The sequence below is a fragment of the Lissotriton vulgaris genome, chromosome 11 (assembly GCF_964263255.1).
Source record: "Lissotriton vulgaris chromosome 11, aLisVul1.2, whole genome shotgun sequence".
In the NCBI taxonomy this organism is placed as follows: Eukaryota; Metazoa; Chordata; class Amphibia; order Caudata; family Salamandridae; genus Lissotriton; species Lissotriton vulgaris.
The window spans coordinates 447,566,903-447,584,776 of NC_141699.1; the positions used below are offsets into that span (position 1 = coordinate 447,566,903).

The 17,874-nt window shown below is 40.3% G+C and overlaps 1 protein-coding gene across 1 annotated transcript in view; it reads left to right on the top strand.

Moving 5' to 3' along the window:
* LRRTM4 (leucine rich repeat transmembrane neuronal 4) overlaps positions 1–17,874 on the top strand; it is a 1,783,294-nt gene that overhangs the window by 1,558,407 nt on the left and 207,013 nt on the right. The window lies entirely within an intron of this gene.

Consider the following 17,874-nt stretch of genomic DNA (forward strand, 5'->3'; position numbering starts at 1 on the left):
ATTCCCTCCCTGGTGTCGACCCCAAAAACTTTTATCTTGACTTACATATCAATGTTGAAGGTACAGAAAGCTGCAGCCTTCGTGATAATAGTAATAGTGAAAACAAAGACAGTGGAGAGAATACTTATCTCCCTTCTTCTGATAATGAAAAATTCCACCCAATCAGAGAGGAATAAACATATCACAGGGGTCACGGTGGGGTTGCCTTGTAGTCAAACGTACGCCACAGGTCCTGCCCTGTGGTCAACCTATTTAGTGTTCGTGATCCTCGGCATTCACAAACACCAAAATGGTTGACCATAACCTACAAGAAGAACCATTTTATTACCATTTTAATATCCACTACATCCCTATTAATAAAGGGATACATGGGGGTGTAGTAGGATTTTTATCTTTAAGTCCCCCTGGCCTACATCTCCTAAGAGCTCTTTGAAATACAGTGGAGCCCACCGTGACCTTTAGGAGTCAGGGTGAACCCGATGAGGAAACATGACCCCAATATGGTGTGTGTGGGTTAAATAACAAAAGGAATTTCTTCCTTCTCGCATTTTGCGGTGTACACCACCTAAAGGATGTGAGAAGGTTTTAGGAGACACATTGAGTTTTGGATACATTATTGTGAGTAAAGTTTAAGTCGGGAGGTGGTATCCTCACCCTCACCTCTCTTACCCCTTCTCGTGGACAGTGGGGGGCTCTCTACTGCCACTTGTGGGTTACAGTACATGGTTCATTGCCACCAGCAGTGTGCGCTGCTGAGCATAGTACAAACTGCTTTAGGAATGTCTCATGTGAACATTTCCTCCCCTTCCACCACTGATACTGAAAGCCACATTAGGTTTACAAAGCAAAGGAAGGAGGATTCCCATTCTGATGATCATTTCCTCGGTGATTCTGTAGAGTGAACTTACTGGTATCCACAAAACACTTTGGAGTGAAGATGCTCACTGACCCCCTCCGCCCCGCAGTCTCATTTCTGCCTGGCATGGGTGGGCAGAATGATATGGCCTGGGTGTTATGGCTCAGCATTAACAGAACAGTTTTTAAAATGTATTTATGTACCCCTCTATTGTAATACAACAATCACCATTAGGCTATGAAATAATTACACCTTCTATTTAAAGTGTCAGAGAACCAATCAGTTTATGACGTATGTTGTATAATAAAAGATCCACATTATTTCCAATTTTCCTCTGCCCTCTAAGTATAGTGCAGTGTCCTGGCTGTGCCCACTGCACAATTTCTATCAAATGGTTTATTAACAGACCAATATACTGAATATGCGTATGCAAGTACAATTCTAGGCCCTATCTCATGAGCATCTCCCCCTTAATTATTACATCTCACTCTGGCAAATGCCGCATTGTGCACTTGTAATAAGGCAGATGGGAAAGCCCTTCTACAAAGGCGAACACAATATCCTTCACGTTTGTAATGGAGCTCAGTCCACCAAACTTTAAATCAGGCCCATAGTGCTCACACAAGCTAGTAAATGTAATAATGTAATTTTGCAGCTTACATTGACAGATATTGCACAGAACTGAGAGACTCCTACAAAAAACAACTACTGCAATTGTAATTATATTATGGCCTGGTGACCCCATCATCCTAGAAATATGTTAGTGTCATGCTGATGTCTTATCTGTTTCCTTTGCTATTCCAATTTGCTCCTCATGTCGGTGGTGTGCAGTCGAAAATATGACCCCGGGCATGTAATCAGTTTCGCCACATATGTCTCCACCATGTGAGATAGGAGTTAATTTCCACAAATAGGTGAGATATTGCAAACCATGAAGAAGTCAAAAGGTCATGGTCGGGGTGCTTTTAACCCCATCACTTCCAATGTTCTTTGAAGGTACACCAAAATATAAAGGAAGATGTTGATGTCAAGATGTAAGCCTTCATCTACTTCTGCTGCAACCATCCTCGAAAGATAAAAATGTCAACAAAAGATAGTCAAACAAATGTTAATCACATTTTGCTTTCTGCTGGAATTGAGCAATGGTTTCAGTTGTTCAAAACTGTATTTCTTAAAAAAACATGAGTGAATAGATTTGTGGCACAATGTATTTGGTGAGTGACCAAAGATTTTGTGTGACCCAGATTATCTTGAGTAAAAAAACTGTGCTATATAGAATATTTTAGTTTTTGGCGTTATCAGTCTACAAACCATTTTTGTGTTTTAAACACACACATACGGTATACAGTCAAAATATCGAGTTTTTATTATCGAATTGCATTAATATCGATTAAAAAATATAGAATGGACACAATATCGACTGGACAGAATATAGACTACAAAAATATCGAATAGGATAGCATTAATATCGAATTAAAAAATATAGAATGGACATAATATCGAATGGACAGAATATAGACTACAAAATATAGAATGAACAGAATATAGACTACAAAAATATCGAATTTGAGGTAAGTAAGTTATTATCAATTTTTAAAGTGTTTTTTATGTTGGTATATGTTTGAAAAGTGTATATTTATTTTATTATTTATATTAATTTATTATTTTTATGGTATTTAATTTTTTCGTAATATAATTCTGTAGCGGGTTGTGGGTTTATAGGGGAATAGGTTGGGAAGTAATTTAATTATAATTTATTAAATATGTTAATTTATTTATTGGTATTTATTTAGAATTAATTGTTAATTAATTATCAATTGGTGATAATTAAAATATAATTGGTAATTATTTTTAATTAATTGATTAATTGATAATTATGTTAATGATAGTAATGTATTTTCTGTAGTGGGTTGTGGATTTATAGGGGAATAGTGTGAGAAGTAATGCAATTATAATTAATTAAATATGTTAAATTATTTATTGGTATTTAATTTTAAATTAATTATTAATTAATTATGAATTGGTAATTAATTAAAATATAATTGGTAATTAATTAAAATTAATAGAATAATTGATAAATATGTTAATTTTAGTAATTTATTTTCAGTAGGGGATTGTGGGTTTATAGGGGAATAGGGTGGGAAGTTATTTAACTATAAATAATTAAATTTATTAATTACTTATTTTTATTTATTGTGAAATAATTGTTAATGAATTATTAATTGGTAATTAATTAAAATATAATGGGTAATTAATTTTCATTAATTTGTTAATTGATAATTATGTTAATTATATTAATTTAGTATCTGTAGTGGGTTGTGGATTTATATGGGAATAGGGTGGGGAGTAATTTATTTGTAAGTAATTCTATTTTTAAATTATTTTTTTTATTTTATCAAATTTTTAATTTTTTTCTGATTTTTAATTAATTTATTGTTAATTGGTAAATAATTTGTATTAGTAGGTAAATATTTTTATTAATTAATTTTTATTTGCATTTTTAATTGATTAATTAATATATTATATACAAGTGTTAAGTATTTTAAATAATTTGTAATTGTTATTATTATTTATTTTATTTTTATTTATATATGAAGTAATTACTTTCCCTACTGTTGCACTCACTGGAGTGGGAATAATAATTTTTACCCTCCTGCTATCCAACGCTTTCCCTACTGTTGCACTCTCTGGAGTTGGAATAGTATTTTTTATCCCCACGCTATCCAACACTTTCCCTACTGTTGCACTCTCTGGAGTGGGAATAGTAATTTTTACCCTTACGCTATCCAACGCTTTCCCTACTGTTGCACTCTCTGGAGAGGGAATAGCAATTTTAACCCCTACGCTATCCAACGCTTTCCCTACTGTTGAACTCTCTGGAGTGGGAATAGAAATTTTTACCCCTACGCAATCCAACGCTTTCCCTACTGTTGCACTCTGTGGAGTGGGATTAGTAATTTTTACCCCTACACTATATAGCGCTTTCCCTACTGTTGCACTCTCTGGAGTTGGAATAGTAATTTTTACCCCTACACTATCCAACGCTTTACCTACTGTTGCACTCTCTGGAGTGGGAATAGTCATTTTTACCTATACGCTATCCAGCGCTTTCCCTACTGTTGCACTCTCTGGAGTTTGAATAGTATTTTATACCCCTACGCTATCCAGCGCTTTCCCTACTGTTGCACTCTCTGGAGTTGAAATAGTACTTTTTACCCCTACGCTATAGAACGGTTTCCCTACTGTTGAACTCTCTGGAGTTGGAATAGTAATTTTTACCCCTACGCTATCTAACGCTTTCCCTACTGTTGCACTCTGTGGAGTGGTAATAGTAATTTTTACCCCTACGCTATCCAGCGCTTGCCCTACTGTTGCACTCCCTGGAGTTGGAATAGTAATTTTTACACCTACGCTATGCAACGCTTTCCCTACTGTTGCACTCCCTTGAGTGGGAATAGTAATTTTTACCTCTATGCTATCCAACGTTTTCCCTACTGTTGCACTCTCTGGAGTTTGAATAGTACTTTTTACTCCTACGCTATCCAACGGTTTCCCTACTGTTGCACTCTCTGGAGTTGGAATAGTAATTTTTACCCCTACGCTATCTAACGCTTTCCCTACTGTTGCACTCTGTGTAGTGGTAATAGTAATTTTTACCCCTACGCTATCCAGCGCTTGCCCTACTGTTGCACTCCCTGGAGTTGGAATAGTAATTTTTACACCTACGCTATGCAACGCTTTCCCTACTGTTGCACTCTCTTGAGTGGGAATAGTCATTTTTACCTCTACGCTATCCAACGCTTTCCCTACTGTTGCACTCTCTGGAGTTTGAATAGTACTTTTTACCCCTACGCTATCCAACAGTTTCCCTACTGTTGCACTCTCTGGAGTTGGAATAGTAATTTTTACCCCTACGCTATCTAACGTTTTCCCTACTGTTGCACTCTGTGGAGTGGTAATAGCAATTTTTACCCCTACGCTATCCAGCGCTTGCCCTACTGTTGCACTCCCTGGAGTTGGAATAGTAATTTTTACACCTACGCTATGCAACGCTTTCCCTACTGTTGCACTCTCTTGAGTGGGAATAGTCATTTTTACCTCTACGCTATCCAACGCTTTCCCTACTGTTGCACTCTCTGGAGTTTGAATAGTACTTTTTACCCCTACGCTATCCAACGGTTTCCCTACTGTTGCACTCTCTGGAGTTGGAATAGTAATTTTTACCCCTACGCTATCTAACGTTTTCCCTACTGTTGCACTCTGTGGAGTGGTAATAGTAATTTTTACCCCTACGCTATCCAGCGCTTGCCCTACTGTTGCACTCCCTGGAGTTGGAATAGTAATTTTTACACCTACGCTATGCAACGCTTTCCCTACTGTTGCACTCTCTTGAGTGGGAATAGTCATTTTTACCTCTACGCTATCCAACGCTTTCCCTACTGTTGCACTCTCTGGAGTGGGAATAGTAATTTTTACCACTACGCTATCCAACGCTTTCCCTACTGTTGCACTCTCTGGAGTGGGAATAGTAATTTTTACCCCTACGCTATCCAACGCTTTCCCTACTGTTGCACTCACTGGAGTGGGAATAGTAATTTTTACCTCTACGCTATCCAACGCTTTCCCTACTGTTGCACTCTCTGGAGTGGGAATAGTAATTTTTACCACTACGCTATCCAACGCTTTCCCTACTGTTGCACTCTCCGGAGAGGGAATAGTAATTTTTACCCCTACGCTATCCAGCGCTTTCCCTACTGTTGCAGTCTCTGGAGTTGGAATAGTATTTTTTACCCCTACGCTATCCAACGCTTTCCCAACTGTTGCACTCTCTGGAGTGGGAATAGTAATTTTTACCCCTACGCTATCCAAGCTTTCCCTACTGTTGCACTCACTGGAGTGGTAATAGTAAATTTTACCCTTTCCGCTATCCTACGGTAAAAATATTGTAATTTTTTTATTAATATTGCGTTTATATATATATATATGTATTAACAAATCAATTTGTATGTTTTTTTTACTTACATTAATTATTTATTAATTTTAAGGTTATTTAAGTATTTTAAGTATGTTTAAGTTAATTATATTTATTATTTCATTAATTTCAAATTAATTTAAAGCATTTAAAAATTCGATATTTTGACTAACTATACACCCACTCACATACCCACAGAACCACTCAAATACCCATTCACATACTCATACAACCACTCACACACCTACTCTCTCAGCCATATATCCACTCACACACCCATATAGCTACTCTCACAACCACTTACTCACCCATACAACAACTCAAACATCCATATATTCACCCATGCAGTTACTCACACACCCTCGTATTCAACCATACAACAATTTACACAGCTATTCTCTCATCATACAACCTTTAACACAGTCATACACTCACCCATGCAGACACTCACTCAAACGTCACTCTCCAGTACAGTCACTTACACAGAAATGTACATAACCAAACACCAAATCAAACAGCCACTCACCAACATACCCACTCACAGAGCCACTCAGTCACTGGTCAGCCACTCAGACACCTATTCACTCACCCATACAGCCACCCACACAGCTATTCACTCACCAATACAGCCTCTCACAGTTACTCATTCAGACAAACGGCGACTCACGTGGCTACTTATTCACTCATACAGCTACTCACACACCTACTTAGTCAACCGTACAACTACTCCCACATACACTTATTAACCAATACAGGCACGCACACACTCACATACCCTTACAGCCACTCACACACCCACTTGTACACAGATAGAACCAGTAACACAGTCACTCACATTATATATGTTATTCATAATATCACTCATTAGAAGTACACAACGTAAACTAATTTAACATTTGTATTACCTTGGGATATATTTTTAACACTCAAACTTTTAAAAAGCATTCTTAATCACTGGATGATGTCTTCAGTGATTTCATTTGAGATGTCATCTATGATGTCACTGACTATATCATGAGTGATGAAATATGTGAGGTGGTAACTGGAACGGCTGAATTGCTATGGTTTTGTGCAAGCACAATCTCAGCCTAACTGTAACATCCCTGTATCCTCAGATTTTTCTCAGTGAATATGTACACACATATATACATGCATACATACATATACAGATATATACATACCCATATATACATACAATATATATATATATACATATACAGATACATACACATATGTATATACATTATACATATACATATTTATAATATATAGACACACACATTTACATATATTCATCCATATACACATATATACATATATATGTATGCATACATATACACACGTACATATGTACATATGTATATAAGTACATATACATATGTATACAGATACACAGATGTATACAGATACATAGATTTATATATATATATACTCACACACATATACACATGCATATACATACATCTATGCACATGTATATACACACATATATATATATACATACACACACATATCTATATCTTTTCTCACTTAAAGAAAACAAAGGTTGCAGAGATGTTATATTTATGCTCAGATTATACATGCAAAAAATCATAGAAATTAAGCAGTTATAGTTAGCTATAACGTATTCCCATGCAATGCACTGGTTATGACCTCATAGATTACATCTCTCATGGCATGGTAACTGACAGCATCTATAATGACATCACTGATAACATTCGCCACAGAACCAATCACACACCTGCACAACTCTTGAACACCCACACAACCACTCACATTTTCACTCACACACACACACAGACATTCAGACAGCCTCTCCCTTATGCATATACCTACTCAGAAAGCCACTCACTCACCCATACAGTCACTCACTCAGCTACTCAATCACCGATACAGCCACTCTCACACCCACTTAGTTAAACAAACATCCACTCAAACAACCACTCAACCTCGCATAAAGCCACTCATGCACCCGTTCATTTGCCCATACAGCCACTCAGACACCAACTTACTCCCAAATACAGGCACTCACACAGCCACTCACTCACCCATACAGCTACTCACATACTCACTTATTCATCCATACGGGTCTTCACACAGCTACTTAGTCACCCATACAACCACTCAGACACCAATTGACACACAGATAGACACAGTCACACAGCCACTCACATAATATTTGTTAGGAGTAGTATCATTCATTAGTAGTACACAACGTATACTAATTTAACTTTGGTAGTACCTTAGTATATATTTTTAACACTCAAACTTTTAGAAAACACTCACAATAACTGGATGGTGTCATAAGTGATGTCTTTAGAGATGTCATCAATGATGTCACTGACCAACTCATGATTGGTGTATTACGTGAGGTCATAAGCAATGCATTGCGGACAAAATTTATATTTAGCTCAGGTAACTATAACTGCTGAATTTATATGGTTTTGTGCATGCATAATCTGAGCCTAACTCCAACTTCCCTGTAACCTTTGTTTTTTTCAGTGATTTAAGTAGGTTTTTTAAAAATAATTTTTCCTAGCTATAACATCCCTGCAAGCTTTGGTACTTTTCAGTGAATTTCCACAGATTGTTTAATGTTATATCCCAACTATATCATCCCTGTAACCTTTATTTTTCATGAAATTTGTAGGTTTTTTACATTTTATTTCTAAACTGTAACCGGTAACCTGTTTGAGTGGCTGAATAAGTCAGTGAGTGGGTGTATGAGGGCCTGTATGGGTGTGTGAGTAAGTGACTGTGTGGATGTGTGAGTGGGTGTTTTGGTCTGTCTGTGAGTGTCTGACTTATTGGGTCTGTGAGTCTATGTGTGGGTGTCTGAGAGGGTCTACGGATGGGTCTGGGAGTGTCTGAGTTGGTGTGCGAGTGAGTGGATCTGTGAGTGATTGGGTGTGTGTGAGTGGGTATGTGAGTGAGTGTGGTAGTGTCTGAGTTGGTCTGTGAGTGTCTTATTGGATCAGTGAGTTTCTAGGTGGATCTGTGAGTGGGCATGAGAGTGTCTGAGTGTATCACTGAGTTGGTGTGTGAATGGCCATATGGGTGTGTGATTGACTGTATGCGTGTGTGAGTGGGTGTGCTGGTCTGTAAATGGGCATGTGACTGCCAGAGTGGGTCTGTAAGTGGGTATCTGAGTGTGTCTGTGAGTGTCTGAGTAGGACTGTGAGTGTCTGAATGGGTCTGTGAGTGGGTGTGTGAGAGTCTGTGTGGGTCTGCGTGTGGGTGTCTGAGTGTCTAAGTCAATCTGCAAGTGGATGTGTGAGTGTTCAAGTGGGTCTGTGAGCGCCTGAGTGGGTCTGTGAGTGTGTATGTGAATGCCTGGATTGGTCTGTGACTTTGTGCATGCCTCCCAGGGCAGGTTTGTGAGAGGGTGTGAGAGTACTTTTGTGGGTTTCTGAGAGGATCAAAATATGTTTTTATTTCAAAGCGCATCACAATTCGTGGATCCCTCATGAATTCACACAGGGGGCATGCTAAATTGCTTTAGCTCTATGGATACCTGATGTGGAAAGGTAACCAATATAACTTATTTTTTACTCAACATAGGTCCCTCTGTCATTCCTAACACACTCATGGGGTCAGGGTACCTCTAGCCTGACCTCTTTAATCACTTTGCAGAAATATTGTGAGGCCTCAGGACAAATATCCCATCATTAAAATGGTGGCTGCAACCTCCCTATCAAGTTGTGGTCAGTCAATCATGGCATTGCTGGTGGCGCGTGGCTTCACAGATCCACTGTAGGGTATCCGTGGAGCGTCCACATCCTTAGATATCTATATGTATTTTTTTCCCTTAATAACTCTACAACTACTTAATGGATTTGCACCAAATTCTCGAGACAGACAACTACCTCTCTACCAAATTTGGTGTAACTCTGTTCAACTAGACATGCCATGCTACTTTTTGGGAATTCGTACCAAACTTATAAGTCATTCAAAAAACGCCTTTCTTTTGCATTTTAGGTCCTAACTATTACTAACTATAACAACTACTGGTGACAGTCACAGGGTAATATATTTTTATATAATATATATTTGCTGTGTTATAGTAAATTAGGGTAAGTCTACTTGGGTTTCTAAGGACCATATATCTAAGTAGAAACAAACTTATATTGAACATAAAATAAAAATGAGAATCAATGCTGTGCTATAATGCCAACAACTTCTTTAGTCTCTGCTAATTTTGCAGATTTTTCTCATATACAAAAGCTAATTTGTCCACACTATTCAACTTTCATGAACAGCCAGAGGCAGTACATGCCATCATCTCAGTAACTAGATGTTGACTAGGGTATTAACCATTGCTCTCTAACACGGTTATGAAAGGGACAGAAAAGTTCTGCAGCTCTGTTCATAAAGAATTGGAGCTGCAAAAGGTCAATGCTTAGCTACTTCTCTGTAACTCTTTGATGGACACCATTATTTACTCATTTTTTCCACAACAAGGCACATTTGAAGGCAGGTTACAGACCACAGAAACAAACAACAGCGTTCCCGATACACTCTGTGGTGCAGTCACCTATGGTTTCAAGAAAGGAGACAGTACCACATAATATCTGATTTGGGACAGCGTCAGCGACTCTAAGGTGAGATCCACGGCGACACACAGTGACAGTGCTTAATTTGTGGGATCAAACCACCATCACTGATGATTACCATTCTGCCTCATGTCTCTTTCTTCCACCACCCTACATTTTCTATTTCTTTAACTCACTATTGCAGGTTCCTTTCAGCTGTGCTTTTTCCCTTTGTCATCATATTCCAATCTTTTTCATCCTCCGTCTTTCTTCCATTTCTGCCTTACTCTCTCATGCTAAAGACCAAAGTCTGGTGTTTTCAAAAAGTATATTTTTAAAAATATTTTTATTTCATTTCAAGTTTAATGAGAAACATTCAACTTGCAAAGTCAAAGCATACTTCGCAAATGGGATAGAAAAATAAGCATGGACCCCAAAAATGAGGGCCTATGCCCACCCAATGGATCACCACCCAGATACACACTGCACATCACTAGCAATAACTACCTGGGAGTTTCCTCTGTTAATGACTAGAACGGAGCAGCACACTGCATATCTCATCCAGTGGAAGAGGTGAAGGACAGGTTAACCTGATATATGGTTTTACTCGTATTGTTTTCACAAACAAAGCTTGAAACAAACAGTTTATTAAATTGAAAATGAGCATTAAAAGGACACATTGAAAACCTTTCTCCAATTACAGCAGCTTAAACTACACAGGCCGTCATTCCGATCATCCCAGTAATCTCCATTCAGGGGTGGGATTGGTCCAGAACCAGGTCTCTAACTTCTGCAAAGTTTTTGCTCATACTCAGTATTTTTTTTAATCTACACATTTCACCAGGTAAAATCCTGCAAAATATGTGCAGGGGAAGCTACAATAGTCAATGTTTCGAAGATCGGAACAGGTAAAAAGGAATGCAGCATTACAGCATCATTTGCCATTCCAATTTACGGAACTCGGAATCAGAGGTGGTTCCTCACCAGGGGAAAAGTTAAAGCCCAAGATATCTGCATTTCCCCAAAGAGTATTATCTGAGACTTTATCACCACAAGCACCTTTCTACAGGAGTCACAATGGTTCCACTTGTCCAGGTGCCAGAAGGGTTTCTACTTATACAGATGCATAAAAGACACAAAAGTGGTATATGTAGTGTTCGTGCCCAAATGATCAGGAAGCGTCAGAAACTGAAAAATGTTGCAGTTGGCTTCTAGTTGGACTGATAAATACTGGTCACATCTTCCCTGCACTGATATCTTCCCACAGGTTGCCAGTCAACAGGTCAATTTCCAAATCGTCCAATTTTTCACAAGAACCTACATAGCACTGCAACGGTTCACCTAATAAAAGTCTATGCTACCCTACAATCCGATCAGATGTCTATGGCCAGCTTCTCTGAATCAGTTTACTGCTTATCCCTTCAGAATAAAATAGCTTTGGGGGAAGTTTACTACCCTTTTAAGACAGCATACTCTGAATTTCTATACCCTTTCATCTGCCGACAAGACTAGCGAGCATGATGTACACTGTTGAAGACCTGTCTGTGCTGTACCATCAATGACTTGGAATTTGGATTTCACACTGTTAGAACTGGTGGTCTCTGGTTGGCAGAGGTAGGTACCACTGTCCAATAGGGACCCTTGCTTCTAGTCAGGGTAAGGAGGATACACTCTTTAGATAACCCCTGCTCACCTCCTTGGTAGCTTGGCATGAGCAGTCAGGCTTATCAAAGGCAATGTGTAAAGTATTTGTACCAGCACTCACAGTAACACAGTGAAAACACCACAAACTGACTCCACAACAGTTTAGAAAAATAAAGGTATTTAATCTAAACTACACAGGACCAAATCGACAAAAATCCAACATACACAGTTCAAGAATATGGTTTCAAAAGAGTTCTTAAGGTTGCGTTAAAATAATCCACAGTTGCGTCACATTTTAGCCAACAGTACTGTGGGGATTTATTCATAATGGAATGTTAAGCTGTTGCTAGGTTAATGGAATGTTATTCTTTGAAGTAAGCTGATAGACAGTGGAGCTGGAAGAGAAGCTGGAGGTCTTGTTATCCTTCTACTACCAAATGAAGATTACCAACCTTTTTCCTGAGTTGGAGTCATCTTTACAAGTACCTTTAGATGCAACAAAAGTTCCAAGTGAAAGCTGTAGCATTGAAAAGCAAGCGATGCGCCACTCCTTGGACCCTGGGGAAGCGATGCGACAACCCCACTCGATGTAGCGGGCATGTAGCAGTGACTCCGGTCTGTAACGGGAGGGATGCGATACCTTGCGTGGATTCCAGTGCACAGGTTTTGATGGAAGAGGTTTGCAAAAGGTACGATGCGCAGAACATCGAGGTGGCAATGATCTCTGGTGCGGCGACAATGCGCGGCTCAACGTCAATCTTCTACTCTCGTGGCCCCTTGATGCATGGCTCTGCGACGACTCTCGCAGGACGTGATGCGGTCCTCAAGCAAGCAGTGCGACAACCTCACCCAGTGACGACAGGCTCTGCGACAATACTCACAGCGATGGTATCTTCCCGCACCAGACTGGTGCGTCCCGCAAACAAAGGATGCGATGACTCTGGCAGCTTCAACAGGTGCTGCGATGATCTTGGCCTTCCTAGTGGCGGCAATTTGCTTGCACTGATGGGGATCCGCTCCGCAAGCGAGCGATGCGTTAAAACTTGCAGAAAGTCTCTCAAATCTTGGTTTCCAGCTTCCCCAACACAGGTACAACTTCCAGAGGCACCAAACATGGGCCAAGCACTCCAGGAAAGACAGAACTCTCTCAGCAGAGTTCACGGAAGCTGGGGGTGAAGTCATGTTGTTCCTGGGACTTCTTAACAGCGAGCCAGCTCTTCTTCAGGCCCTTGGAGATTCCTTCAAGCAAGGGGACACAGCACAAAGCAAAGTCCTTCCCCTCTTCTTGGCAGCAAAGCAAGTGCAGGTCAGTCCAACAAAGCTATAGCAGGTTAGTCTTCCTTCTTCAGTCTTCCAGCTTTCTCCTTGGCAGCGGTTCCTTCTTGATTCCAGGATGATCTAATTTTCTGTAGTCAGGGGTCCTGTACTTATAACCCTAAAAGTCTTTGTTCCTTTTGTGCAGGAGGGCTCTGAGTCCAGTCTGAACCAGTTCCGGGTGTTCCTTCAGCACTTTGTTTTCCTGGCCTTTCCTTTCAAAGAGAGGGGCAGGGTCGTCAGCCGCTCAGCAGGAGGTGGAGCCAGCATTGTGGAGAGAAAGCACAGCCCTGGAGCACTTTGTTGACATAATTCCTTCTCTCCTTTCACAGTGCAGGGCAGAGACACCAGACACACCATAGGGGGGAGCCAGCACTGTGGAGGGCAGGCACAGTCCTATTCAGGCCAGGTACTATCCCCTCCCACCACTCAAGATGCAGTCATTCACCCTAGGGCTGACTCAGCCAGTCTCCTTGGGGTTCCCCAACCCCTCTCATTCTCAAACCAGATAGGCAATTCAAAAACAGACCAAGGCACACAAAAAGGTCAGACAAGAGAACAGCCACTTTCTAAAAGTGCTGTTCTCAAACACATTTAAAAACAACCTTTCCTAAAAAAAATTGTTATTAAATTCTGAGTTCAGGGATTCCAGACTTTGATGTCCTATCTTGCTCCTATTGGAAGATGTGCTGGTAGCCACTGTAGCCAGCATTCCTAATGATAGCCTATGGGCAAGATAGCCTTACAATAGTGAAAAACGAAAATGGCTGTAGTTCACTACCAGAGCATGTCCCCTGCACTAGTACATGCTCTACCTTTCACATACAATGCACCCTGCCCAGGGTGGTACCTTGGGCCTTCCATAGGGGTGACCAATGTGCACAGAAAGGGAAGGGTTTAGGCCCGGTCAGTGGGGACACTGACCAGGAGGACATAGCAGTTCACAGACTGCACACAGGCACTCCGGTGGCAGGCCTGAGACACCATTTTAGGGCTGCTCACGTGGCTGGCACAATCAGTGTTGCAGGCCCACTAATAGCATTTGTATCACCAGCCTGCAAAACCCTGCAAAAAGGGTAATTTCCGACACACACTTTCATTCGCTCCCTGACCTTCATTCCCCTCGCTTTTTGAAGCAACTCTTTACAATTAAGGAATGAGAAAAAAAAATTGATACGGTTTTGAATTGAAAATGTAGTGTAAACAATATTTAAAAAAGTAAATCAAGCATAACTTATGCTAGAAATTTCAAAAGAGCTGTGTATTTTGGTTTAGAGTAAAAATACTTTAAGGTACTGCCCTTATGTATGGTTCTAGTATGAACACCAGCATGAAACAATCTTTGTGTGTCAGCAAGCAGGAATTAATTCCCTGACACCCATTTAGGAAGAGGACTCTGTGACTAAATGCGGCACCACAATTGTAGCAGTTATGTGTTATGGTCAGTTGAAGCATCTTATTTATCTCCAAATGACAGTGGGGACATCAGGAGGCTCTCACGCTGTACCAGTGTATCTGAACAAGAAAGCAGATTGCAGATTTGCTACTCTGGCTACTTTGATGAGTTTCCAGTTGCCTCCGCAGTCCAATGCCAGCATCAATATCTATATTTGGGAAGTTTACTGGTAGCAGCATCATTCAGTAGCTGGATCATGTGTTTGGCAGAGAGAGTGAGAAAAAGAGAGCATGGGAAAAAGAAAGAGAGAGAGAAAGAGAGAGAGGTGCCATGACCCAACGTGACCCAATGTGTCGCAACATAATAGAGGGTCGCCTGGAAGCTATGGGTAGGTGGTGGATATAAATTGCTGCTGTGTCACTCTGAAGGTCTATTTTAGTGCACACATGAGACTCCTGCAGCCTGTCCCCCAGCGCTGCATAAATCCTCAGCTCTGCGGATTGGTTATTGATCCAGCTCCGACAATCAGGTTGCAGGAAAGCCTACACCGGCCACAAATTCACAGCAGACCATCAAATGTAAGCACACTTCCAATGAAGGCTTACAATTTCTGAGACCTTCCAGGGATAAAAGGCTAGCTACTCTGCCCCGTTTACCCTCAGTCTCACAGAGAACATGCGCGCACCCAGAGTTGGTGGGGTCATTATTTTACAACTAATGCTTCTACATCACTCTAATCAAACTCTACCTAACCAACCTGATTCACTAATTGATCAGTGAGATACTTTGTAATGACTTCAGCAGACTGTAACAGCTGTATGATTATATGCTATCCACATTCAGTGCCCACTTTCTATCTTTCTGCATCAGGCTGTGTATTTTTATCCAATGTCGAAGACCCATAATCTTTGTGGCAGCAGCCCAGATGCCTATGCTATGATTCTAGCAGCATATACCGGTTGCAATAGGGGGTTTCGGCCAAAATGAAATTGGCCACAGCAGTGATATCACGTGACTTCAAGATAACAGGGAGTAACATTGCATGAAAATCTAATTTGATGAGATCACAAAAAAATGAAATCACGTATTACAAGAAGTCAATGTAAAAAAAGTAAGTGAATAACTGTTCAATGTGCATGGCTGGATGTATCTGGAGAATAAGGTTCTATACAATACGTTTGGATCTGCCTGTGTCAACGAGGTGGAGATAAATATTGTGCCCTATTAAAATCTAATTATTTTAGCATTAAACACGACTTTTCTGTGGTTGAGAAAGAATTCGACTGTCCCATCTCTCGGGCCAATTAGAAAATCGTGTTCACAAAATTGATGCCTTTATTAGAGTTTGGAGCGCAGGGCTATATGGTAAATCGACAGACATTATTTGTATTCTCAAATGACAAACAAAGATCTTTGGCGCATATTATCAAGCAGGGCAATAAAATTATCGCCATTTTAGCGGCAGAAAACTGCTGCTAAAGCGGCGATAATGGGCTTGATAATATGCCATGGAGAATTCCAATAGAAGCCCATGTTCACACCAGAACATGGGTTTCTATTGGAATTCACAAGGCCATATTATCAAGCCCATTATCGCCGCTTTAGCTGCAATTTTCTGTCGCTGAAAAGGCGATAATTTTTGACGCCCTCCTTGATAAGATGCACCTTTATTTTAGCTCTCTGACAGAAAAGCAGAGGCTCAAATTAGGGGGGAATTTAAGCTGTAAAAGTAACGAAGAATTCCAGAAGCATTTGTTTGCGAAATTCCGCCTAAAGCTCAGAACCATCCCTTCAGTTGTGTTAAAATCCCTAACATGGCAGGAAATTAACAAGCCCGATAATAATTGGAAGTGTCATTTAACAACTTAAATCAGTAAGCTGCAGCTCCACAAATTTAAGAAAGTCGAGTTTCTATTATTGCAGCTAAAATATCTAGGAACTGATTTGGAGATTGGCGGACAGATTAATTAATGTCCGTTAAGACAACAGAATACCAAATTTAGGAGCATATTAGCAAGAACCTTGTTAAAATTATTGCTGTTTTAGCGGCAGGAAACTGCCGCTAAAACGGCGAGAATGAGCTTGCTAATATGCCTTATAGAATTCCAATAGAAGCCCAGGTTAGATGTGCAGGACATCTAACCTGGGCTTCTATCTGAATTCTATTTTACTTGTAATCATTTCTTTTCAGCCTTAAATCCATCGAAAGTGTGTGGCATTATTGCACATGTAATTCTTTTGGTAATCATTTCTTTTCAGCCTTAAATCAATGGAAATTGTTTAAGCAGAGTATTCCACTTTGAAATAGGCATGTTTAAAGTGTCTGAGATGATTTGTTTGCTATATTCACATATGTGGTAATTATGGACCATAGGTTAAGCCAAACACAATAGCACAAGGTTGTTATTCATCCTGTTTTCTTTGGCATTGTGCTGCCTTGGGGCTAGCGGTTCCACATCCCAGAGCCATCTGCTGTAGGACACCGCATTATAAAATGTAACCAGATTGGTTGAGGAAAATGTAAATTTCTTAGGGTCTTATTGTGAGTCTGATGGTCCACAGACTGCCAGACACTTGGGGGTGCGGTGGTGGTGGTCGTTTGACTGCCCTATTATGACCAGGGTGTCAGGCCATCGTGGGACCACCGCAACTGCCAGGGATGGTGCAGCGGTATTTAGGTCACAATATTCTTGTCAGAGCCCCTGTGGCCCCTCCAAGCATGTTACGAGTTTCCTCACCACCACACTTTTCATGGTGGAGAGATTGCCATGAAAAGAGTGGTGATTAGGAAACAATTGGGGCCCTCAGGGCACACCAGGACCTGCACTGTATGGACTGCAGCAGTCCATGCTGTGCAGCTTTTGATTTTGATGTTCCCATTGTGGGCATGAAAATGCCAAAGCCTCCCGCCAGTCAGGAAAAAATTCCGAATCTGGTGGGTGGTTCAAACACAGGTTTGGCAGTGCAGGAGCGGGATAGTCTCTCTCCCGCACTCATTATAAGTCCCTAAGCGAGTAGGTTTGACTCTTGTATAAAACATGCATGAAGAGGTACACAATAAACAGGTATAAATGCACATATAGACCATAAGACAAGCCACCGCTATTCATTTTAATGAAGCCCAACTACATAAAAACGCACAAAGAGCAACGAGCACCAG